Source organism: Emydura macquarii, unplaced genomic scaffold (genome assembly GCF_026122565.2).
Source record: "Emydura macquarii macquarii isolate MOO-44397 ecotype Brisbane River unplaced genomic scaffold, CSIRO-AGI_Emac_v2 contig_1348, whole genome shotgun sequence".
NCBI lineage: Eukaryota > Metazoa > Chordata > Testudines > Chelidae > Emydura > Emydura macquarii.
In genome coordinates, this window is record NW_027131485.1 from 20,595,794 (window position 1) to 20,620,911 (window position 25,118).

Consider the following 25,118-nt stretch of genomic DNA (forward strand, 5'->3'; position numbering starts at 1 on the left):
CCTTTAAGAGGTTATAGTCCCTAGAGAACTCTGAGTTTTGGCCTGTATGGCTTTTCACATGCTTTAATATTTGAAAATTGTTCCTTGTAGACACTGACTGATGCCCTGGGAATGCTAGGATTGTGGGAACTGGCAGTACCAATGACAAAGTCAGCCTTAATGAGAAATCAGTACCTACTCGGTTTGCTCTGTGAACTCTTAGTAGATAATAGTTAAATACTTGTGGGAGGAGGGGGGAGATTTCACATGTTAGCAGACATTTGTTTTCCTGACACTGTTTCTTCAAAACATTGAAATAACTTCAGAGACACAAAAGAAAGGGAAAAAAAATACTGGTTGCAACATTTTGCATTTCTACTAGGATTTAGGTTTATAATGATAAATTCTATTACACTTTATTTCAAGGATTACAGTGGAATATTTTCATTTTAGATTCCAAGGATGATAAAAAAAATTATAAACCCTTCCTCACACTTTTGCATTTATAACCACACTTTTAAAATTCAACTTAGATATAAATTTCATTTTTTTAAACATTTGCTTCAAAGGCTAAGGGTACTATAAAATATAAGCTTAAATAAACTGAAAAAATCATCCAGCATATTGCACCGATATGCAGTGTAAAACTGATTGCACTGCATATCTATAGAATGCAAATACCCTTATAGTAGCATTCATGACACATGTACTTAAAAGATTTTAGTCTTTTATTAAAAGGTCTAAAGCCAAATTAATAGAACAAATTACTGGAATAGAGACTATCTTTAATTTTAGTGACTCTGTGACTTGAAAATGTCTGTAACTTGATATTTTATCTAGATTTTCTAGAATATAGTGTTTTCATCTGTTGCCTGTTTATTGTTTAGAACAGTGGTTCCCAATCTTTTTGGCTCGAGGGCCACAAATATCATTTTTATAACCCTGAAGGCCACCAATCTATCAACTCATAAAAAATGTATTAACATACACACCATTAAGGACTACAAATCACTACATATCGAAAGTAAACATTTTGATGTCACTGTGCTCATTTTTACATTCACTATTTTACACCTACAAATTACTCACAGTATGTCACATGCTTACAGACAAAGCAATAGTGTAGATGAATGCTGTCACTACACACTGAAGGACATGGCCTAGCAGCTAAGTCACAGTGGGAGGCCTGCTAAGTGCAGGCCAAACCATAAGGGACTGATTTTTAGAGTCCTGCCCCTCCTCAAGCATGGTAGGTCCTGGCTGCTCCACCAGCAGCGTCCCCCACCTCATTGCAGCCAGATGGAAGGAGTTCAGCAAGGATGCTGCCTCCTTGCTATTTCCCATTCCCCTGGCTGCACCAGGGAAACTGCATGCATCCTGTAGCCCTGTGCACTCCAACTGGGTCCCTAGGCAGTGGCTCCCTTCTGCAGCCAAGGGAACAGGAAATCAGTGCTTCCCTTCCCCGTGGCTCCAGCAGGGACCCCAGCGCCTACGGACCCAGGAGGAGCACTTTGCCGCGCTCCCTGCAACAGCCAGCGGGACGGGAGCACTGATCTCTCGTCCCCTTGACTGTAGCAAGGAATCTGCACTGGTTTTGTAGCCCTGTGGCAACATGCTCCACCTGAGTCCTTAGGCGGCAGCTCCCTTCTGCAGTCAGCAGGAAGAGAGTGCCGGCCACTTTGAGAGACCCTGTAGGCCACTTTTGGCCCCTGGGCCAGAGGTTGGGAACCACTGGATTAGAACAGACAGACTAGTTTCCTCCTTTTCTACTCTCAGTTCTATTATATAACATTTTTATATACTTTTATCAGACATACTGTATCCCAAAATTATTTAAGGAATATAACAGCAAAAGGTATTAACACATTAAAAGTGGTATAACTAAGAGAGAAAAACAGAACTTCTAAGATGATTTGAAATCAGATGGACAATTGTGGTGGAGTGATATAAAATGCTGTTCCAGATGGCAGCATCTGAACAAAAATGTGGCTCTAGTATCAAAAATGGTCAGAATATGTGGAGATAGGAGAGAAAGACCACAATGAGTAGGAAAACAGAGAGAAACAGGGTGTGTGAACTATACCTACAATGAATCAACTACCATGGAGGTTTTAAAAACAAAGATGCAACTTTGTACAGAATCTTAAAATGAATGAGCAACTTATAGATGTGTGCTCTAATGAAATTCACATGAGTAGGCAACAGCAGAACTCTGTATATGCTGAAGTCTGGACATCTGGGACATACAATAATAATGAGTGTGTGCTGGTCTACAGTATGTTTTGTCCTGAGGCAGAACATAGTTTAGTGGTAAACACAGACTAGGGTAAGTTCTGTCCAGGATCATGTCAACTAACAATTATTGACAACTGTGGTCAAACATGGTAAAATGTCATACTTTAGACCATACCTCGGAGGAGATGATAGCCTGGGTGAGGACTTTAGATGACATGGGGTTGAGGCAGTGGCCTAAAAGTACAAGGTTATGGGGGAACTGACAGGTAGATTTGCAGTCACAGAAGATGTGGGAAGAGACAATGAGTTTGAGATGAAGGATGATGCTAAGGTATAGGATGGTGTAGGCAAATGAAATAAATTAGTCAAGAACAGAGATAAAAGAAATGACATACTTGACTACCTATCCATTTCTCAAATCTGAATTCTGTATAATTTGAAAATAACTTGGTCTTTCATCTCTGGGCCACTAGCTATGATGAGCAGGAACATTGGGATGGTTGGAAAAGAGTCAAAGAAAAACATGCAGAGAAGACTTGAAGTCTTATAGCCCAGGAAGGTAGATCAAGAAATCCAGGGTGAAAGAAATCTGAATTGTTATCTTGGGGTTATTTAAAAAGAAAATCAGGATACTTTTAAAGTATATTTGTCACTTAATGTATACACATTCATTCTGTTAATGACTTAAGATTTTAAAGAACATTTTTCAGTCCTATAATGAAAGCTGAATCCATCAGAACAGCCTGAAAATTCACATAACAAGTACTTTGCACCAGCATTAAACCATGAAAAGTACTGGAGACAACTCTTCTGATTAGAATTTGTATTTCAGAGTCTCTTGCTGACGAGAGACATCTGTCTGAAAATTAACATTACTTGTGATGCCAGCAATCAAGCAGCCCAATTTAAAAGATTCAGGCCATGTATTCAATGAGGGGGAAAAAAGTGAGTTTTTACTGTTGGATAACTAATGCATGTTAGCTTTCCTGGAGTAAAAACATAGTGAAGACAAGACACTGTAATTACTAAGAGTGAGAGGTAAACTAAGCAAGGTCAACCATGAGTCTAATACTGACCTGCTCATGGTAAAAACTACAGGAATTTTATCTCCACTTGTATTTTAGAGAGCGATAACTATCACACATTAGTTATCTCACTGTAAACAAACAAACAAACAAAACAACCTAACCTTTATTCTTTTATTGTCTGTGAAGACTGAGAGTATGTCTACATTGCAGACTGAAGTCCATTAACTTTAAATCGACTTTCCCCGTCAAATTTTATAAGTTGCAGGAGGGTGGTTGACATTCAAAGCAGTGCACCATGGGTAGCTATCCCACAGTGCAACTAGCTGCAGAAGCTTTTGGGAAGCTTGTCATCCTCCCATGATGCAATGTGCTCCCTCCCCCTCCCTTCTTGTCCCAAACAAACCACAAACGCTTTTTCACATATTTTTTCTATGCTGCGTGCATGCTGTTGCCAGAGAGGCAAGGAGTTCGCTCAGCTCTGCATTAACATTGTGAGCATCACAAATACCTCATGGGTTATCCTGCAGTATTTTTAAAGGCGAGACAGGAGCCGCAGCATGGAAAATAGCGATGTTACCGAGGCCGCCCTGCTACAAGACATAGAGCGGAATAATTCCCATTTGCTGCAGGCTGTTACGCATCATCTTCAGTCCATGGAGCGCCGGTTCTAGTCCTGGGAAACAAACACAGGCTTGTGGGATCGCATCGTTATGAAAGTGTGGGATGATGAGCAGTGGCTGCAGAACTTTCGTATGCGAAAGGCCACTTTCTTTGAACTTTGCGCAAAGCTGTCCCCAGCCCTGAAGCATGTGAATACTCGCTTGAGACCAGTTCTGACAGTGGAGAAGAAAGTGGCCATCGTTCTGTGGAAGTTGGCAACCCGAAACTGCTGCCGGTCAGTTGGGAGTCAATTCGGAGTCGGTAAATCCACTGTTAGAGCTGCTGTGATGCAAGTGTGCAGGGCTATCAATAGGTTTCTGCTGCAAAGGGTAGTGACTTTGGGAAATGTGCAGGACATAGTGGACAAACTTGGGGGGTGAGGGGGAGGTAATAGATGGCATGCATATCCCTATACTAGCACCTGAGCACCTTGCCACAGATTACATAAACTGGAAGGAATACTTCTCAATGGTGTTGCAGGCCCTTGTGAATCACAAGGGATGTTTCACCGACATCAATGTGGGGTGGTCTGGAAAAGTGCATGATGCGCGTATACTTGGGAACTCAGGTCTGTTCAATAAAGTGCAGGCAGGCACTTTTTTCCCTGACCAAAAAATAAATATTGGGGACGTGGAAATGCCAATAGTGATCCTGGGGGATCCTGCCTACCCCTTGCTCCCATGGCTAATGAACAGTGAGAAGGAGCATTTCAATAACAAGCTCAGCAAGTGCAGAATGGTGGTGGAATGTGCATTTGGCCATTTAAAAGCCAGATGGAGATATCTGCTTATTAAGCTTGACATCAGGGAAAAGAACATCCCATCAGTTATATCTGTATGCTGTGTGCTCCATAATTTGTGTGAAACAAAGGGTGAAAAGTCCCCCCAGGGTTGGGCCATGGAGGCTGATAGGCTGGCCGCAAATTTTGAGTAGCCAGATTCCAGCGCTATGCTCAGAGCCAACCGTGGAGTGCTTTGCCTATGGGAAGCATTGAAAAACTTTCAATGAACTGCAGTAACGTATGTCTCTGCTGTGCCTTTATTTCCCAATCTCAACCCTTTTTTCCCCGCCCAAGCTATGAATGAACAAAAACAGATGTTTTTTAATGCTGCAAAGTTTTATTTGCGACCCGTTTCAATGGGGGGAAGGAGGATAAGTTAACATTGTAAAGTGTCACTGTGCAAGCAACTGTGGTTGTGTGCAGTTTTTAAAGAGGCCATTGTGTCCTTCTGCTCGCCTCCTCCGGCGTGGAATGCAGCACGTACTGCATCCTACTCAGCCTCCTCCTAGACCGCTTGGGGGTGGGAGCTGATAAAGTGGTAGGCAGCAGAGCATTTTGGAGGGGCTGCAGAGGGAGTCTGTCCTGTCACTGCTCTTCCTGGAGCTCTACCAGACACCTCAGCATGTCGGACTGATTCACCATAATACGCATCATGTCCTGTTGCATATCATGCTCCTGCTTCTGTGCAGATCTTCTGTGTTAAATGTCCAGTTTTTCAGAGAAGGACATCCTCCAGGCTCTGAGTTCTGTGTCAGCAGCCGCAGAGGTGTTCATTAGTTTGCTGAACATGTCATCCCGCATTTTTTTTCTCCGCTTCCTAATCTGGGAAAGTCTTTCAGTAGAAGTTCTGCAAGGGGGGCTGAAGGTCAAAGACACTGTGGCATCCAGAGATGAAGAGGGGAACTGCTCTGGATCCAGCAGTACTGTCGGAGTCAGACTCAGTGGGGCATCCTCTAACCGCAGGTCTGAACGCCTGCTGAATGATGGTCAGAGAGGGGACAGAAGGGATTCCTCATGGGCAGAGCAGGAAGGTTCTGACAATGAGTACTGTGGCCATGAGCCCCAGTACGACCAACCTGGCGATTCCACTGGATGCTGTGGAGGACCCCACAAAGCAGGATACCAAGGACCCCAAAGCTGGGTAAATGGCAGATACTGCCATGGAGCTGACAGGGCCTTAGGGTACTCTCACCAGTGGTACAGGAGAGGCAGGCCTTAGTCCCTGTCCAAATCCAAGAAATCCGAAGCCGATTCAAATGGCAGTGCCTTCAGAACCACAGAAGGCTCTGGAGATCAGGAGAAAACACGGTCTGAAAGAGGCAAGTCCAACATGGGGGAGCACACTCTCCGATGGCATCAGAGGACAAGACGACCTCTCCTCAGAGAAAGCAAACAGTTCATCCTGCTCAGGAGATGACCCAAGTTTCCCAGGCATCAGTGGCACACGATCTTCGGGCAGAATCGGACTCAGAACAGAGGACTGCCGTGGAACCAAAGGTTCCCTGGACCTCAACAGTACCAATCAGGTTCGGTGTATGGTGCCAATAAATCTGACGATCTGTGTGGCTTCTTGTCATGCTTGGAATGCACAGCTTCTTCATGATCAGAACTCGTGGATGGGGCACAGTGTCCTTGGACTTGGAGGAAGACTTACTTCCTTGCTTCACGGCTGGGCCACAAGGCAGGGTCTATAGCACCAGTTACGGTGGAACCAGACTGAAGGTTCACAGTAGGAGGCACACTCGTCTATTGCTCAGGCTGATGTACAAGGAGGGCAGTTTCCCAACCTGGATCCAACTGCAGCCTCATGGCAACCTCCATGAAGTGCTTCTTGAGGTGGTGAGCCTGGCCTTCCCACATAGAGACAGGGAAAGAGAGACAGCTACTGCACCTGGATGCAACATGTGCCTCCCCCAAGCAGCAAAGGCAATGTTGGTGCTCGTCACTGACTAAGAACGAGTGAGGGCAGGAACCCCAGTGTCTTCAGCATTATCCAATACCCAGGCCTGGGTGCTGGGAGTCAGGGGGAGGGTGCAACCGGTGAAAACGGCATCCCAAGTCCTTAAAATCCTAAAAACTACCACTACCACTAGATCTACTACAAAAATAACAAAATTATGCTTCCCATAATTATATCATATTTCTGAATAATTCTGAATAATTGATAAATGGCTTGCTTTGGCCAACTTGCCCGGTTTAATTTAATATTACAATTTGGAACCTAAATATTCCCAATATTTACCAATGTGTGTTGAAAAAGTATTTAAGTTGCCAAGTAGAAAAAGGTGATGAGATACATATTTGTGAGGTGCAACATGCTTTAAAATAATTATGACTATTTCATAGTGAACACTTACATCTTGATTCAAACCTAACTCTCCTTATACTTACTGTAACAGTGGAAACACTTTTCTACTAAGCTGCATGCCAACATAAACACTGAGGAAATATACTGGAAACATTCCTCAAAAGTAAACCTCATTTTCCCTACAACATTCATCCTTAAACTAGTCTGTGAAATAATGTTTTTACTTTAAAACTTCAAGTTTAAATACCTCTAATTTTTCAACAAAAATAATTATTTGAAATAACTATCTTCAGTTGTTTGGTAATGTAACTATCTTCCTGGGAAGAAAACATACATTTGATTAACTCATGCTTTCACTTTGTATTTGCTGGGGATTATACCTTTCATTCATTTAAACGAATAGCCATATTTTATGTGCATTGGCTAACATTTTCAATATTGGATATTTAAAGTTAGGCACCTACATTTTGCCATTTGCAATGGTAAATGAAGTTGGTCAAGACCAGTTTAACAAGGAACAGAAAAAACATTCATAATTTAACATGGTAGTTGGACACATAAATGGAGAAGATCAACAAATATTTCACTTGAGGATAGTAAGCAATTAAAAACATTATTACCTCTACTTATAAAAATGCACATTTTTCCATGGCAGAGCAGGGAGGCTCTGCCTCTAACCTGTTTTGCACTCACCATTCTTTCGTTCATTCAGAGGAAGTAAGTACTGACTGGGCTGCAATGAGAGCTCCTGAAATTCATGAGCAACTGCTTCACTATGAGGACTAGGAGCAATATGCGTTAATGATCCCAAATCATCCTCAGCGTCTGCTGTCCGTAAGTGGTCCATTGTGTTCAGGCAACCGATCTCTTAATTACAGCACGTTGGTGAATCTGGTAAGAAAAAAAAAGGGGGGGGAAGGGAGGAATAAAGACATCATGCAACCAGATGCAAATATTCATTAGTCGGAACAATTATTTAATGCTCAAGATGTTATGAGGCTTTGAATATTTCATCACAAAAGAAAAAATCTCAAGATCTCCGTGATAAAACCTTCTTGATATCAAATAAATAAAAACTATGGTGAATAGTTCCTTAATATAATCTACGATAATGGTTCTCAATTAGTGGTACCTAAACTAGTGATTGTCTGTGGAACACTTGCTGGCGGTCTGTGAAAGTGATAGGTCAACGTGGTGGTGGTTTGCCTCCTTGTTTTCAGTTGCTAAATTTAAAGAAGCTAAAATATATATATTAAATACTTTCCTAACTTCACTTTACTACATGAACAATTTCTGTAGTTGCTACAGGAATGTTGTACAATTGAAAAGAAGACAGGACACTGTCCATGCAACACTTTCTATATTAAAGACATGGTCCACACATTGAAAGAGGTTGAGAATCCCTAGTCTTAAAATAGTGCTTCTTAGATACCCCACAGATTTTGTATCTATAAATATTTACTACGTTGCCAGTTGTGCTTTGACTTTTAGCAAAGGAGATCTTTAAAGGATTTTTTTTTAAGTTGGATTTGTTCACTTTTTGTGTGTGTGCTGCTTTATGATGTATAAAAGAAAGCAGAAGATATAAAGTTTGTTTTCCTGCTTGCTATTTGACTTCTGTCTACATTACAATCTTTAGTCAACAAAAACTACATCAGTGTACAGCTGCCAAAGTTTGTATATTGCTCAGGTGCATGCATACTTGCCTGCTTGTTTCAACACTGCATGTACTCACCAGGAGTGCTTATGTCAATGCAAAGTGCAGTGCACCATGGTAGGTATCCTAGTGTGCCATATGCCACCATCGGGCACAATGCCTTTTGGGAAATTGTCAGTGTGTTGTGGGATAGAAATGACTTGCCATGGGAACTCTGGAGCTAAGGGTCAACTTCCAAGCAAAAAAAAGCCAAGGAAAGTCTCTGAAGACGCATGGGCCCTTGTGGAGTGGGCCGACAGGGACACCGGAGGCACAACTCTGACTTGTTTATAATAGGCGGGAATGCAGGCTGAAATCCAGGACAATATTTGCTGCATGGAGACTGGTTTGCCCTTCATCCTGTCAGCAATCACTACAAAAAGTTGCATGAAGCAGCGGAATGGTCTGGTCCTATCGATGTAGAAGGCTAGAGCTCTCCTTACATCGAGCGAGTGCAGGCGCCTCTTTTCACTAGAGCTGTGAGGCTTAGGGAAGAATACCGGCAGGAAGATGTCCTGATTAACATGAAAGTGGGAAATGACCTTTGGGCAGGATGAGGGTGGAGCTGGAGCTTATCCTTGAAGAACATCGTATAGAGCAGCTCTGAGGTCAGGGCCTTAATCTCTGAAACCCTGTATGCAGAAGTGATTGCTACTAAAAAAGCTATCTTCTAGGACAAGTGCATGAGAGAGCAGGAGGCCAATGGTTCGAAAGGCGGAGCAGTGAGTCGGGACAGGACAAAGTTCAAGTTCCATTGGGGACTCTAATCTGAGGGAAGAGCCTTTCCAGCCCTTTAAGAAATCTAGTTGTCATCTCGTGGGAGAAAATTGATTTGCCCTGTATCAGTGGGTGAAATGCCGATATTGCTGTCAGGTGAACTTTTACCGACGAAAAGGCTAAGCCTTCCTGCTTTAAATGAAGCAAATAGTCCAGGATCACCTGTATAGGAGACTTCGTCAATGATACATTCTGACAGGCTGCCCAGCCGGCGAAGCGCTTCCACTTCATAAGGTAGGACACCCTGGTGGGAGGCTTTCTACATTCCAACAGCACTCTCTGGACCTGGGTCGAACAGTGGCACTCTTCCCTGTTCAGCCATGCAGCAGTCACACCATCAGATGCAGGGAGGCTAGGTCCGAGTGAAGTAACCAACTCCTGTCCTGGGAAATGTGGTCTGGGCACAGTGGCAGAGACCAAGGACGAGCCACCGAAAGATCCAACAGCATCCCGAACCAGTGTTGGTGAGGCCACTTCGGGGCTATCAGAACGATTCGTGCTTTGTCTCTCTTGACTTTCACCAGGCCTCTGTGCACGAGAGGTATCGGGGGAAATGCGTATGAGATGCCCTCGACCACAAGAGGAGGAAAGCATCTGTCAGTGAGCTGCCCTCCGACCCCAGAGAGAGCAGAAATGGACACATTTCCTGTTTTCCCTGGTGGCAAACAGGTCCACCCGGGGAGCTCCCCACCTTTGGAAGATGCGGTCAGCCACCTCCTGGTGGAGTGACCATTCATGGTGAGAGCAAAAGGACCTGCTCAAACGATCTGCTAGGATATTCTTCAGCCCTGGCAGATGGACCGCTTCCAGGTGGATGTTGTGATCCACACAGATGTCCCAGAGATGTATGGCTTCCCAACACAGGGCTCAGGATCTGCTCTCCCTTGCTTGTTGATATAGTACATCACCGCTGTGTTATCTGTGAGGACCCACACCACCATGTTGGACAGGTGCGGCAGAAAAACCTCCCAGGCCAGCTGGACAGCCCTGAGCTCCTTGACATTTATGTGAACAGTTAACTCCCCTGGTCCATAGACCTTGAGTCTTGAGGAAAACAAGGTGGGCTCCCAATCCCACATCCGAGATATCCGAGACCAGGGACAGTGTCGGTCTCAGGGCCACAAAGGTTATTCCTGCTAGCACCTGACGAGGGTTTGTCCACCATGACAGGGAGGTAAGTATGCGGCAGGGGGGGAAGGGGGAGGGGTTGTGCGAACCCTGTCCAGCGAGTGTCTTGATGGGGAATATACTGTGGCCAGCCACATCTGGAGCAGCTGAAAACACAGCCTCACATAGCAGACCACATAGGTACAAGCCGCCACATGTCCCAGGAGGCTAAGGTATAATCTCGCCATAGTAATCAAGTGATCCCGTAAACTGGCTATAAGCTCCGTTATAGCCTGGAATCTGGTATCAGGCAGTAGTGCTTTGACTTGGATGGAGTCCAAGACCATCCCCACGAACTCTGTTCTCTGAACAGGCATAAGTAACAATTTCTGTTAATTTATTAACAGGCCCAGCAACCGACATGTGTCTCTCACGATTCGTAAGTTACGACAGACCTGTTCCCTTGAGCAGCCTCTGATGAGCCAATCGTCCAGGTAAAGGAACACCTGCACTCCCCTGCGCCTGAGGTGGGCCATCACTACTGCATAATTTGGTAAAAATGCAGGGGGCAGTAAAAAGGCCGAATGGCAGGACTGCAAATTGGTAATGTTGTGCACCCACTCTAAGCTGCAGGAACTCCTGTGGCCAGGGAATATAGTGATATGAAAATAAGCGTCCTTTAAATCAAGGGCAGTGAATCAGTTGCCTGGATCCAGAGAAGGAATGATGGCCACTAGGGAAACCATGCGAAACTTTAGCTTTTTCAGGAACTTGTTTAGGGCCCTTAAATCTAGTATGGGTCTCAGGCCTCCCTTTGCCTTTGGGATCAGGAAATACCGTGAGGATCTGCCTCCAACAGATCCGGAGGAACTGCCTCCAACACTACTATCTGCAGGAGGGCTTGTACCTCCTGGATGAGGAGTTGCTCGTGAGAGGGTCCCTGAAGAGGGACGAGGAAGGTAGGGAGTGATCAAGGTGAACTGTAGGGTGTAGCCAGTAGTCAACACCCAACGGTCTGACGTAAGGGTCATCCAGGCCGGGAAAAAAGAGGCAAGGTGGGAGGAGAGTGGATGGAAAACTGGATCTCGGGTATAAACTCATCGGTTGTCACCGGGAGTACCTACAAAAGCCTCTCTTTCCGCCCAAGGAATGGCAGCTTGGGCCTGGTTTCGAGAAAGATGCAGGCAAATTGCCCTGGCAATGTTTGTAGCCTGTTTCTCTTTCTATAGGGCTCCCCTTTGGACTGACCTCCAAAGTGCTGCTGCTGTGAGGGCCTGAAGTGTCTCCTTGATGAGGATGGGGTATAAAGGCCCAACGAGCATAACGTGGCCCTAGAGTCCTTCAGATCATGCAGTCCGGAGTCGGTCTGGTCTGTGAACGGAGCGTTGACACCAAATGGAAGGTACTGGATGGACTGCTGGACTTTCATCAAGAGAACTGATAACTGGAGCCACGAAACTCTCCCTATAAACACCATGGAAGCCATTGCCTGCGCTGCTGAGTCCACTGCATTTGAAGACGCCTGCAGGGAGGCCCTGGCCACAGTCTTACTCTCCTCCAGAATGGACTCGAACTCCTGTTTGGAGGACTGGGGGAGGGAGTCAGTAAACTTCTCCAGTGATTGCCAGACGTTAAAATGGCATCCGCCTCAACAACGCCTGTTGGTTAGATACCCTTAACTGTAGGCTCCAGTATTTTCCAATCAATAAGTCCATTTTCTTTGCCTCTTTATTCTTTGGAGTGGAGCTCATTTGTCCCTGCCTGTCATGCTTGTTAGCCATTGTGATCACCAGTGAGCCTGGATATGGGTGCATATATAGATATTCAAAACCCTTAGTGGGCACATAGTACTTTTTCTCTGCCTGCTTGAACATGGAGGGCAGAGAAGTCGGGGTTTGCCATAAAGCCTTAGCCACTTTCACTACTCCCTCATGCACCGGGAGGGCCACCCTGGAAGGGGCTGCGGATGCCAAGATGCCAAAGAGCTCATCCATAATCACTCATAATCATCCAGCGAGGCAGTGAGTGAGGGGCCCACTACTGCCTTGTCTGGGGAGGACAAAGAGGAGGCCAGTAGCTGAGGGGTTGCTGGCGCGTCTTCCCTAGTCAGGGTGGTCAGCAATGGACTTCCCGACATGACTCTCCATGCTCTGAGTCTACATCTAAGGCTGGTGCCGAGGCAGTCTTTTGAAGAACATGGCAACAAAGTTCCCGTAGACAAGAATGGGTAGAGCACTGCGGAAAGGGGGAACCCCCTGGGGTTCCAGTATTGCCAAGGTCCAGTCCATTGTCCTTGATGCCATGCCCCCATCTGAGACGGAATGGGGAAAAGTGCATGGGACTTTGCAGCCTGCCCCTTCAGGGGAACTATATTTTCCTCCCCCAAAACTGAGGAGGTATATCCCGGTGACCACGGGGGCACCGACGTCACCTGCTTCTCTACATCTCTGAGCCTGAGTTACAGCATCAGGGAGCGGTGTCCGGAGCCAGAGCATTGGCCATATCTCGATCGTATTTTGTCCTTCAGCTTCCTGTAAGGACTCGAGTGGTGCCGGGGCTCTGGTGACCTGCTGTGTGCTGGCGATTCGCAACGCCACAGGCTCGGCAAACTTCGGAGCTCCAAAGGCCAATGCTGACGCTCAGCGTATCAATGCCAATGCTCCATGGATCGGTGCCTAGAGCCTGGTGACCGTTAGCCCGAACCCAGTCTGTCCGGCTTGTTTCCAGTCCAGCATTGTTCCAGCAACGGGTGCTGAGAACCCGAAGAGTGCCTCAGGGCCGGCGAATGGCAACCAGTTGACAGGGGATGAGGCTGTTGTGCCAATGCTGGCATCCCCTTTAATGATTCCCCCGGCCAGTGTGTCTGCTCCTTGATGTGTAAGCTTACCCTCTTGAGCTGTAGGTGGTACTGGCATGAGCAACTGGTCCTTCATCGCCTGGAACGCCTCAGGCATGGAAGGGACAAATAGGTGGCGCAGGCCTCTGCTGCTCCCTGGAGTCGGCGGTGGCACGGGTGCTGGGCTCAACTCCAGCTTGGGCAGAGACCCTTTCTGAGCTGACTCCAGCTTCCTTTAAATTTTCTTAGCTGGCTTCGGTGACGGCGAGCACTACCTCTCTGAGTGTGCCATCTTTTGCCGCTTCTTTGGCACCAGGCATTTTGAGTGGTGGTGCTGGGTCAACTCCGACGCCAGAGGAGCGTTTTTTAACAATGCTGCGGTACTCGGTCCTGAGTCTGATCTCAGCTCCGACACCAGTATAAGTATAGGACAATGGCACTCAATATTGACACTATTTTCCACAGGTGATGGTGGTTTTAGGGGATTACTTCACGCCTGAGGGTCACAAAGACACAGAGAACACAGCTGCTATTGGCATCACAAAGCCACTTGGGACCAAATACTGCTGGCCTGTTTACAGAAACAGTTCCAACTGAACTCAATGCAGAGTAGCATGGTAAAGTGTCCTACTGTGGAGGAAGAAATAAGGCAGCCATCCACAGACGCCTTTGGGAGAGGACTGCAGAGTATCTCCAAGAAAGTTTCATCAAAATGTCGCAGAAGGACAAAATGGATATCTCTATGTACATAAACCAAGTGTTCTGCATGCCCTCCCCCTCCCCACCGGACCCAATAGGAGAATGAAAAACAGAGAGCCAGGGCCAGCAGATGGAGTTGCCTGCTAATGTCTAGGCTGGAGAGCTGAAGCCATGGTCTGAAGGCAGTGAAGAAAGAAGGGAGCTTACCTACTGACATCTTCATGCTGGAGAGAACTGAACTCAGAGGAACAGTGAGAGGGCCTGAGAGATGCTTCACTGGCAAAGATGATCTCCCAGTAGAGACAGTGGGAGGTCCTGCTGGGAAGAATGGGGTTGCACTCCAGCTGATAGGGTTGGGGTTACTGTGTTGGCAGAGGGATAGAAGAGGACTGCAAAGGATCCTAGGTGTGGTGGAAGACGCCAGAGTGTGGAATGATCTTTGCAAATGGACTACAGAATTTGCAATTTTAAGGACTATATACACCAGGATGACAAATGGATTGTTTGGAGGATTCTTATCCACTGTTTTGCCTCAAGTTTTTGTAATAAACTTGCCCCAAATAGGGTATTATTGAGTTAAAAGAGAATTTTGTGGAGTCCTTGGGGTACTTGAGAGGGACAACTGAGGCAGGTGCGCCAGTCATTCCGCGACCTGTTGCAGGAGGGCACTCCAGGCAGAGCCGCCCAATGAGAATACAATAAAATCCATCTTTAGATTGCTCAATGTTCCTAAAGCTTAAGGAAAGTTGAAAAGGGCTAAAACTTATAATTTCATGTTCAAAACCATGTGGGTTGGACTGTTTTTCTAATTTAGTGAGTTCATGCTGATTTGCAGCAAAAGTATTCTTAATTCTTTAATGATGCTTTATTTTTTTAATAGTTTTTACATTTACACAAATACATTTTTCTAAAGGAAACACCTTTATAAAATGCACAAATCCACTAATATCAAGGGGTAGCTTGAATGACTGCACTATAAAACATGAAATGTAAACAAATCCCACAATACATCTCTAACAATAAGGAGGTACATCAATTAATACCTAATTCTTTGTTCCCAGCAAAATTTGAGTAAAAGGCTTTTGCATGAAAGAACTAAGTAGGTGTTGGGAGGTAGCAACTCCACTTCCTAGCCAGAGGGAGAATGTGAAGTACCTGCATAGCTTTCTTGCTATAGCATGATGTAGCTGCTATGATACTCTACACCCTACTGTGTTGCTCTGTGCTGTTTGTTGTGGACCCTCTGGACATATCAATGCTACTACTTCATTCCATGTGCATGTTATGGAGCTCCAGAAGCACAATGTCAGAATTTCCCTTATGTATTTTTCCTGCTTCTCTGGGCCTTCTGCATGCAAGGGACTGATGGACTGACCTCAACAGAGTTCACACCATTGTGATTAAGTATTACAAGACATAAAATATTCAGCCTTAAATTTGAATTTCTTGAGTTTACTAATTTTATCTAAGGCAATATTTACACCAGAAGAGGTACTGCTTGCACCAAACCAGTACAACCCCCCAGTATGGATGCAGCTAGACCTGTACAACTTATTACTGTATGAGAAGGGGGCTAAGCTACATCACTATAATGCACATCAATAATGGTATAATTATTGGTAAAAAAAATCATGCCCCCAACTGAAATAGTAACACTAGTATAAAATCTTTGTGTAGACCAGACCTCAGATCCTTAAAATATAAATTAGGGGCTTTATTTTCTATTTCTTACAAAATTAGAGAAAAATAGCTCCACATGCATTTCTAAAGTTCTAATTAACATTAAAACTAGGTACTATACACAAATATAAGGATTAGATTGTATTAGTTCAAATATTGGACCAAACACTGTATTAGTGCATCTGAAGAAGAGAGCTGAAGTCTCTCGAAAGCTTATGTCTGCAAATATTAAATTTGTTAGTCTTTAAAGTGCCACAGAACTCTCGTTATTTTTACTCCTTCCTACTGTAATACTCAAGTGGGATTAATATTAATCTTTGACTTCTGGAAGAAATACTGCTAGGCTGTTACAGAACTCTTATTTGGGGAAGTCCTTTTAGAGAATTGGGGCCTGTGCTGGGTTTTAGAAATGGCAAAACATGGGCTCATTCCTATCCCCAGTGCCTGTGTGTTCCATAGTCAAGGGCTTTCCAGTGCTAAAGCTCTGCTCTCAAGTCTCCTGGAAAGTCTTCCACAAGGACTATTAGCTACAGCGTTCCCATTGATTGCAGCTGCCATCACTGATTACAAAGGGAAAGGCCTTCTATCTTATTTTTAAAGCTCCAATGGGAAAGAGACAAGCTAAGGACCAAGATCCATACCTGGATAGGGAGCTAGTGGACAGCATGATTCCCTCAATTCTTGCAAGATCTCAGCTGGTTCAGCTACACTATGATCATCATTGTCAAAGCAGTTATTCTCTACCCATGGCTATGAAGAGAGTATCCACAGTACCATGATTACAATCACCTTATCCTATTTAGCTCTAAAAGTTCCCTGGAAGAAATCTAATGCATCAATTGCAGTCAATTGTCACCATATTTTTTATCACCATAATCAGAAAGGAGAGATTGGGGATGGGAAGATAAATGCCAATGCTTGTGAAAGGTGGAGGGGGAAAAAAAATCAGCTACATCACCAAAGTCTGGTAAAATTGGGAGCCTCTGCTTCACAGGATTAATCCCAGAACTAGAATAGCAGGAAGATGACATGTCAAAATGACTGTGCCATTGTTAGAGTAAAGGGTGCACAGCACCTGTCTCCAATTTTGCTTGGGCACGAGTCAGTAGTTGGTCTTAATGTTTTAAGCAAACTAGCACTAAAATTCACTAAGGAGAAAGAGAACCTAAACACAAGAAAGAAGAAAAAAAGAACAATCTGAGAAACAAAAACAATATAGAAAAATATATGAAAAAGAAAATCTAAAAGTTAAAAGTTGAAGAAAAACATTAAGTTGTATAATTATGTGGGATAACAAAATTAAGACTGAGCTACCAAAGTGTGCATGACAGATCAAATATTAATTTTTAAAAATTGATCGTTCTATTAAGAATCTAAAAGTGGGTGAGAATAAAAAGTGGGTTTTTTGGAATAACAATATAAAATATAAAATCACAGGGCAATATCCACCTTGGTATGTATTAAATTAACCTCATATTATTTCCTAAAATAAAGTAATGTTTACTGTATTTCAGTCAGTATTCATAACTGTTTTGTTTGGAATTAATACTCTTAACCAAATGTACAATAAAGTTCCACGTTTCATAAAATGTCTTTCATCTTCAGATTTGATATCCTATTTCTCAGAAGCAAAGTTTCTGTCTCTCACTACAGAGCACATGACATTATTATCTAAGATACTATTTTATTATTGATTTCTCAACATTATCATGAATCTAATTCAATTTTTTAAAAATAGTACTGTACTACTATTTCTAAATTATCAAATCACAGCTTCAAAAGTATCTTTTGGCCTCAAATTCAGTTTTATTAACAGCAATCTGGGCTAACAATGCAATAATTTAAAGTACCTCACTGGCACAATACTTCAGAACAGAGTTTAGTATTGGATCCATTCTTCAGTTCTCCATTCTCACACCTGATACCTTTAAATAACAGGCTGATAAACTAATACATGGAATTTAGACTGATCCTCATTATCTCATTTGGGTCTACAGGTACAGGAGTTTCTTCAGCATGTGGTACAAGCCATAACAACTCCTCTTACCATCCTGATGGAAGAACCAGTAATAAACTCCAACAAGCTGAAACTCTGAGTTTCATCTCTCCTGGCAGTTTATTCCTAGGTGAGAATGGGACCCAATGATTCTTACTGCATGCTTTTACTGCTAGTTAAGCAATAAAAGTATGCCATAAAAAACATTCTAAATTCTGTTATTCGTTATCACGTTAACCTCATATTTGTACTTAAGCTAGGACTTAAACATCTGTAAAGTGTCTTAGGAAAATATCTGTATAATCTGACATACATGCTATTTAGACCGATTTTCTGGAAAAAAAATCAAAACATCAAAATTTGAAAGGCATGAGAATGCACACAGCACAAGTGGCACTTACTGTCAAAGTATCGCACTTGGACTGTGAAAACAAAGAATAGAATTAAATCCCCATTCGTTTATTTAAAAAGCTATTGAAGAAACCAAATGAAAGGAAAACTTTGAAATAGCAAAGCAGAAAAAGGAGCTGTTTTGTTGCCTCAGACTTACAGAATCCTATCCGACCAGTTTACCACATCCCACAGAACAAAATGATAAGCAAAAATAAGTGTTTGTTTCCCCCCTCTGGCATTCAAAAAACTTGTCAACTGTCTAAAGAATGTACTTTATACCAACAAAACCACATTGACCTTCAATCTCTGAAAAGCAGTTTTTAAAAGCACCCTCTTTTGCTTAACAACATGATTTTGCTGAGCCCTATTATTATTTGTATCATAGATGCAAACCCACTGGGATTGAGGCTTCATGGTGCCAGGCCCTATACAAACACATAATAAAACAGTGATAGTTTTGTTTTTTAAAAATATTTTAAAAAGCCATTTCTCACCTCATTACCTTGACCCAGCTGAACATGCTCTTGCAGTGCTAATTAGCATAGCACTGTGATTCATTTAAAAGATTAATTTTGACATAGAACATGTCAGTCAAGAGAACAGTGAGGTAACTGTTAAGGAAAACAGGAAAAACCTACAAATGTAACAATAAAGCAGAAGAGAGGACATAAGTATATAGATGGGGGAAAATGAAGAAATAAAATGAGACATAGGAGTGGAAGAAATTGACTAGTAGTTCTCAAAGCCAGCTTTTCAAAAGAATACAGTCCCAAAAACTTGAAACAGAATGTTACTCAGTCATATCAAGTCCCTGATCAGCTATCCAGCTACCAAGAAAAATATGTATATGCCACTACTCAAAATCACAGTAATTTTCTCGTATGCTATTCACCAGCAACACTGGATTGTGTACTTGCCCTGCAAATCTGCGGATATCTGCTTTAGGCCCACAGATATCCCATGGTCAATTTTTGTGGATCGCAGATGGATGCAGATCCAAATTTTATATTTAAAGCCATGCAAATCTGCAGATATCTGCTTTATATCTGCAGATCATTTTTGCGGATATACATTTTGTATCCTCACAGGACTCTAATTATGTCCACAGTAGAACATGTCCACCTGCATCATCCTTTTAGTCTTTCCTTTTGAAGTATCCACATCATTCCTCGTCAAATTAGGAGTGGGTCTTAGGAACAAATTCAGATGTTATATAATTTTTCAAAACCTGTACTGATAAATGAGACAAAGTGAAAAAATTATTTATGACAGACTCTGTGGGTGTATCATTTGCAAAGCTTTTCTCTTTGTATTCCTATGACTCATCTATCCTGCTCAGGATTTAATTTTTTCTGTTACTCATTTTCTCTACATTGCAGTCAAAATGTTCTTCCACTCCTTCCTAGTTCACCCACAATTCATCCATTATTACTACAATGGTTCTAGAACCATAAAAGAAGACACAAAGAGAGAGGTAAATCAGTGCCCATCCCTTCAAACAGAGACAGTTAATTGTTTAAAATATGCCTTTTGATCCTAATGGATGATTCCTGTTCAATGCACCAGAAGCAGGGGCTAAAACCCCAGTGTCCCTATCATTACATCCTGGAAGAAAATACTGCCAGCACTTGTACTACCATGAAAAAACTGCTTAATTAGAACACTGAGTTTTGACAAGATCTTCAAAATTCAGTTGGAGTCCATGGGGCTAATTTACATTAATTTATGTATACACATATGATCTCTGATCAGAGCAGTCCTGATTTCACTTATGTCAGAATGCTGCAAACATTTCTAATGTCAAGTTGACAGTCATAAATGGGACTTATAATAACTGACTTACAGTTAATAAGAGAGACAAGGTGGGTGAGATAATATGTATTGGACCAACTTCTGTTGGTGAGAGACAAGCTTTCAAGCTCACAGAGCTCTTCTTCAGGTCTGGGAAATGTACTCAGAGTGTGACAACTAAATACAAGATGGAACAGATTGTTTAGCATAAGTAGTTAACATATATTTCAAGAGACCAATCAAGGTGAAGTGGCCCATTAACACCTGTCCAGTCTTTGTAGTGCAATATAGCTTGCTGTAATAAACCATAAATCCAATGTCTCTATTCAGTCCCTGATTTTTAGTGTCTAGTAAAGTCATGGAATTAACCTCCACGGCTCGTGTTTTGAAGGTGTTGTGCAGGTTTCCTTTGAGGATGAGGACTGAGAGGTCAGTTATAGAGTTATATTACCCCATAATAAATCTTTTAAGATCCAGGGATGCTACACACAACTATCACAACATCTAATGTATCTCATTCAGTGCAATAAAGTCCCAAACTATGAGAGTGAAACCAGACAACCTGGATTAGGCCACTGTAATTACGTCACTCAGGGGGTGGATATTTTGGCATAGGTAGTGTCTATGCTGAAGTGCTACAGTGTCACAGCTGCACAGGCGCAGCTGCACTTCTGTAGCATTTGAAATATAGATAAGCCCAAAGTACCTTTCCCAGACCTGAAGCAGCACGAATGCTTGTCTCTCTCACCAACAGAAGTTGGTTTAATAAAAGATATTACTTCACCCATCTTGTCTCGCTAATATTATGGGACCAATAAGGCTATGCTACCACTTATTTTTAATAAGGCTGACAAATAACATCACATAGGATGAATAAGAACAGCAAGGAACAGAGTTTCTTTAGCTACTTTTCATATAACCAATTTAATAAAATCTGTATCTTGTTGTCTAAAGCAAGAATACATTTCAAAAGGGGCTTTAATTTAATGACCTTCTTCAATACTTGGTACTTATATTTGGAAGGTCTCTCCTGCACATCTGTTACATGTACTATAAATTATTAAGTTATCTGGTTCACATCAAGCACCACAATTTCCCAAAACAAACTAAAAGAAGTCAAAAGAAAGAGGACATGGGGAAAAACTACTGGATGTGCACACTTAAAGCTGTACATCTAACATACAGGTCATTCTACAGCATGGGGTATTTTTAATCTTGGTGTTTCCTCTGCTGTAACTGTTGAGATGGGTTTCAGTGATTTATCTTATTTATTTCTAATGCAAATATTAATCTTCAGCAAAACAATAGTGCCAGCAATCAGAATGATTTTCCATTCTTCCATCAATACAGCTGCATCTACACTGGGGGTTTGGTCAGCATAGCTATCAGTCAGTCAAGTGTGGGTTTTTCGTGCCCACGACAGACACAGTTATGTCAGCTTAATTTTTAAGTGTAGACAAAGCCTTAGATTCTCCTTACTATTTGCCTTTCCAATGGTCTTTTACTGGCAGATTGAGAGGCTCTGGTTGTATTATGAGTCATTATTTGGACAGGTTGATCTCAAATGGAATGGAGTTGCAAACTCCATGCACTACCCTGATTTCTAGCAGACGGATGTACATCCATGCTTCTTATGTAGCTCAAAGACCTTGAGCCTGCACAAGTGTGCTCCCCCACCCCAAGAATGAGGCATCCATCACTACAGTTTTGGATAAAGAGAAGGTATGAAGAAGAATTCTTTGCAGACATTTCTGGGTTCCTTCCACGATTTCAGGGAGGAGAATGTTAGTGGAAGCATCAGGAGAGGCATGTCCAAATGATGTTTGATGAGGATGTACACCGACCTTAACCAACTCTGCATGCACCAAAGGTGTAGTCTGGCACGCAGCATATTACAAAAGGTACACAAACCCATGTGCCTGAACAGAACTATACAAATCCTTACTGGAGTATCTGGGTTTGACTTTAAATTAATTTTTAAAAGATACAAGATTCCATACCTGTCCTCAGGTAGATAAGATACAGAGTTGGTAGAATCCAGGACTGCTTTTATAAATTTGGTCCTTTAGATAGGAGTTAAGTTGGATTTTTGCTTGCTGACTTTCAAGCCCAGCTCTTGGAATGGATCAAGAATATAGCAAATGGTGTCCAATGCTTGATGAGGAGTCCTTCCATGGAATAGCCAATCACCTGAGTAAGGGTATACAGGTATGTTATTTCTTCTGAGGTGTACAGCAATGACTATTAGTACTTCAGTAAAATCCCTCGGTGCAGTCAATAGGCCAAAAGGTAGTTCTTGATACTAATAATGCTTGTGGCCTATGAAGAACATTAGGTACTTCCTGTGATTTAGTGTTATCGAGTTATGGAGGTATGTATCATGGAAAGACCATGGAAAGACGACTACCGAACCCCTCTTAGGAGGGGTCAGTGGGACAGTGCGCAGCCTGTTCTCAGTAAGGGTGGTGAAATGGTGACCGCAATGAGAAGATTTTAGAGAGGTGGAAGAGCACTTTGTGGAACTCTTCAAGCTGGTGGACATGCCCTCCTTTCAGGAGGCAGTGCCAGAAACCCCCAGTAGGATGGGATCTATTTCTGTTGATGAGGTTGCTACGGTAGTAAAGTGCCTTCGCAGTGGTAAGGCAGCAGGGGTGGATGAGATTCGTCCAGAAATGCTGAAATCACTGAAGAAAGTTGGGATGTCATGGTTAATATGCCTCTTCAATGTTACATGGAAGGCAAGTGTAGTACCTTGGGATTAGCAAACTGGGGTGGTAGTCCCAGAGGGTGTGTTCCAACTACAGGGGACCACACTCCTAAACCTCCCCAGCAAAGCCTATGCCAAGGTGCTGGAGAAGAGACTATACTCATTAGTTGAATCTCAGATTCAGAAGGGACAATGCAGTTTCCATCATGGACATGGAACAACAGACTGGCTCTTTGCTCTCTTGCAGACACTCGAGGGATTGTGGAAGTTTGCTAATCTGGTCTACCTTTGTTTTGTAGACCTGGAGAGGGTTTTTTACTATACTCCCCAAGATGTCCTGTGGGAAGTGCTGCGGGAGTATGAGGTGCTGGTGCTGCATGCTATCCAGTCCCTCTGTTCCCGGAGTGAGAGTCGTGTTTGCATTCTTGGCATTAAGTTGAGTTTGTTCAAGATGGGCATTGGACTCTGCCAAGGGTGCATCTTGTCTCCACTCCTGCTTGTGATCTTCATAGACAGGATTTCAAGGCGCAGTCACTTTGGGGAATGTATCCAGTATGGTGACTCAGAAGTGGCATCGCTGCTGTTTGTAAATTATGTTGTCCTTCTTGCTTCTTCGAGGGCACATTGGAGATCAGTCTGAATGCTTCACTGCAGAGTGTGAAATGGCAGGGATAAGAATCAGTATCTCCAAATCAGAGGTCATGGTTCTTTCCAGGCGAATTGGGAGCAACTGCCCTTAGTGGAAAAGTTTAAGTATCTAGGGGTCTTGTTCATGAATGATAGTAAGCAGAAGCGTAAGATTGACCAGCGGATTGGTGTGGCAGTGGCAGTGATGCGGGCCCTGTACCAATCTGTGGTAGTGAACTGAGAGTTGAGTTTTCGGACTAAACTCTTGGTTTACAATCAATCTACTTCCCCATCCTCACCTCTGGTCATGAACTTTGGGTAATGGCCGAAAGGATGAGACTGCATGTACAAGTAGCAGAAATAAGGTTTTTCTGCAGGGTGGCTGGGCTGACTCAGAGTGAGGGGGTCTACTAACTCAGGAGAGCCTCAGAGTACAGTTGCTATTCCTCCAGATTGAGAGGAGTCAGCTGAGGTCCTCCAGATTGAGAGGAGTCACCTAATAAGGATGCCCCCTGGTAAGCTTCCTTTGGAACTCTGCTGGGTACGTCTCAATGGGAGAAGGTCCCAGGGCTGACCCAGGACATGCTGCAGAAATTATCTCCCCCAGGTGGCCTGGGAATCCCCCAGGAGAAGCTGAAATCTGTTACAGAAGAAAGGGAAATCTGGTCCTCCCTACTCTCCATGGTGCCACTGCAACCCTCAGAAAGAAAAGGCTATTTCTGGTAAAAAAATGAAACCTACTCTTAAGAAGAACTAAAAAAATGCCAACAGGCAACACCTAACCATTCCTACTATTTTCAGAATTGAAAGAGAGCTCACTGTTTAGTCTCAAATCCATGAGGCAGTGGGAGAAACTGAATGGTGGTTGGCCTGCTCCACCCCTTTATGCACTCAATATAAGGCACAAGGACAGTAGGGTTGCATACACAGCCACCATGGACATTGGTGAATAAAAGACTCTGAATTTGAGCATATGCAGCAAATACACCATAAATGGAATATGTTTATAGACTATCAATCTTCAGAATATTTTCTTTAAATCTTACTTAATATTTACAAATATATTTCAGCCTGACTTCTTAATCTAAATAATTCCTAAAGACCTTAAAATTGCAACTCTAAGAGCACTAATTATGAAATAAACACTATAACCTGAATTGCTTGATAAATCCTTTGATAGATACAGCTAATACAGAACAATTCTAATGCTATATGTATACTTTTCTTTGTTTTCTGTAGTTACCAATTGGTGCTTTCAAACTGAAATCATTTAGGCACATTAATTTACAATCTTCTATAGTTCCGCCCCCTCCCCCCTACACTCTGTTCTTAGCTTTTAGGAAGCATAACTTGCCAAACTCTCATACTATTTCCTGACATTATATTCTCCTCAAACTCCCACACACCCATTCAAATTAAGTGCATTATTAACTAAGCAAGTCTTTTCAGAGCAGAATTCTCACAAAAATCTAACAATACCTACTCACATTCATGAAATTTTATTGGCTATAAGTTATGCCTATGAAACATTTTTCAGATTCAGGAACAAATTCATTCTTGCATTATTCATGCAAGTAACCTCACAGAAGTCAATAGGAATGCCTACTCATATTAAAGTTTTAGTGATTAATATGTTGTATCCTACCTTTACTATCTCTCTTCCCCCATTTTGTATTACTAGATTAATTTATTTTAATTAAAGTAATCATCAATGAGTTACTGAAATGCTGAAAACCAAATTAAATTGATAAATGTCAACTTGTTAATTTTGATTTCAGAAGTATGAGAAAATGTGACTTAAATGCCTAAATTCAGCCA

At 42.8% G+C, this 25,118-nt stretch overlaps 1 protein-coding gene across 1 annotated transcript in view; it reads right to left on the minus strand.

Annotated features, from left to right (window-relative positions):
• The window catches only part of MRTFB (myocardin related transcription factor B), a 174,972-nt gene that overhangs the window by 135,567 nt on the left and 14,287 nt on the right, over positions 1 to 25,118 (minus strand). The window lies entirely within an intron of this gene.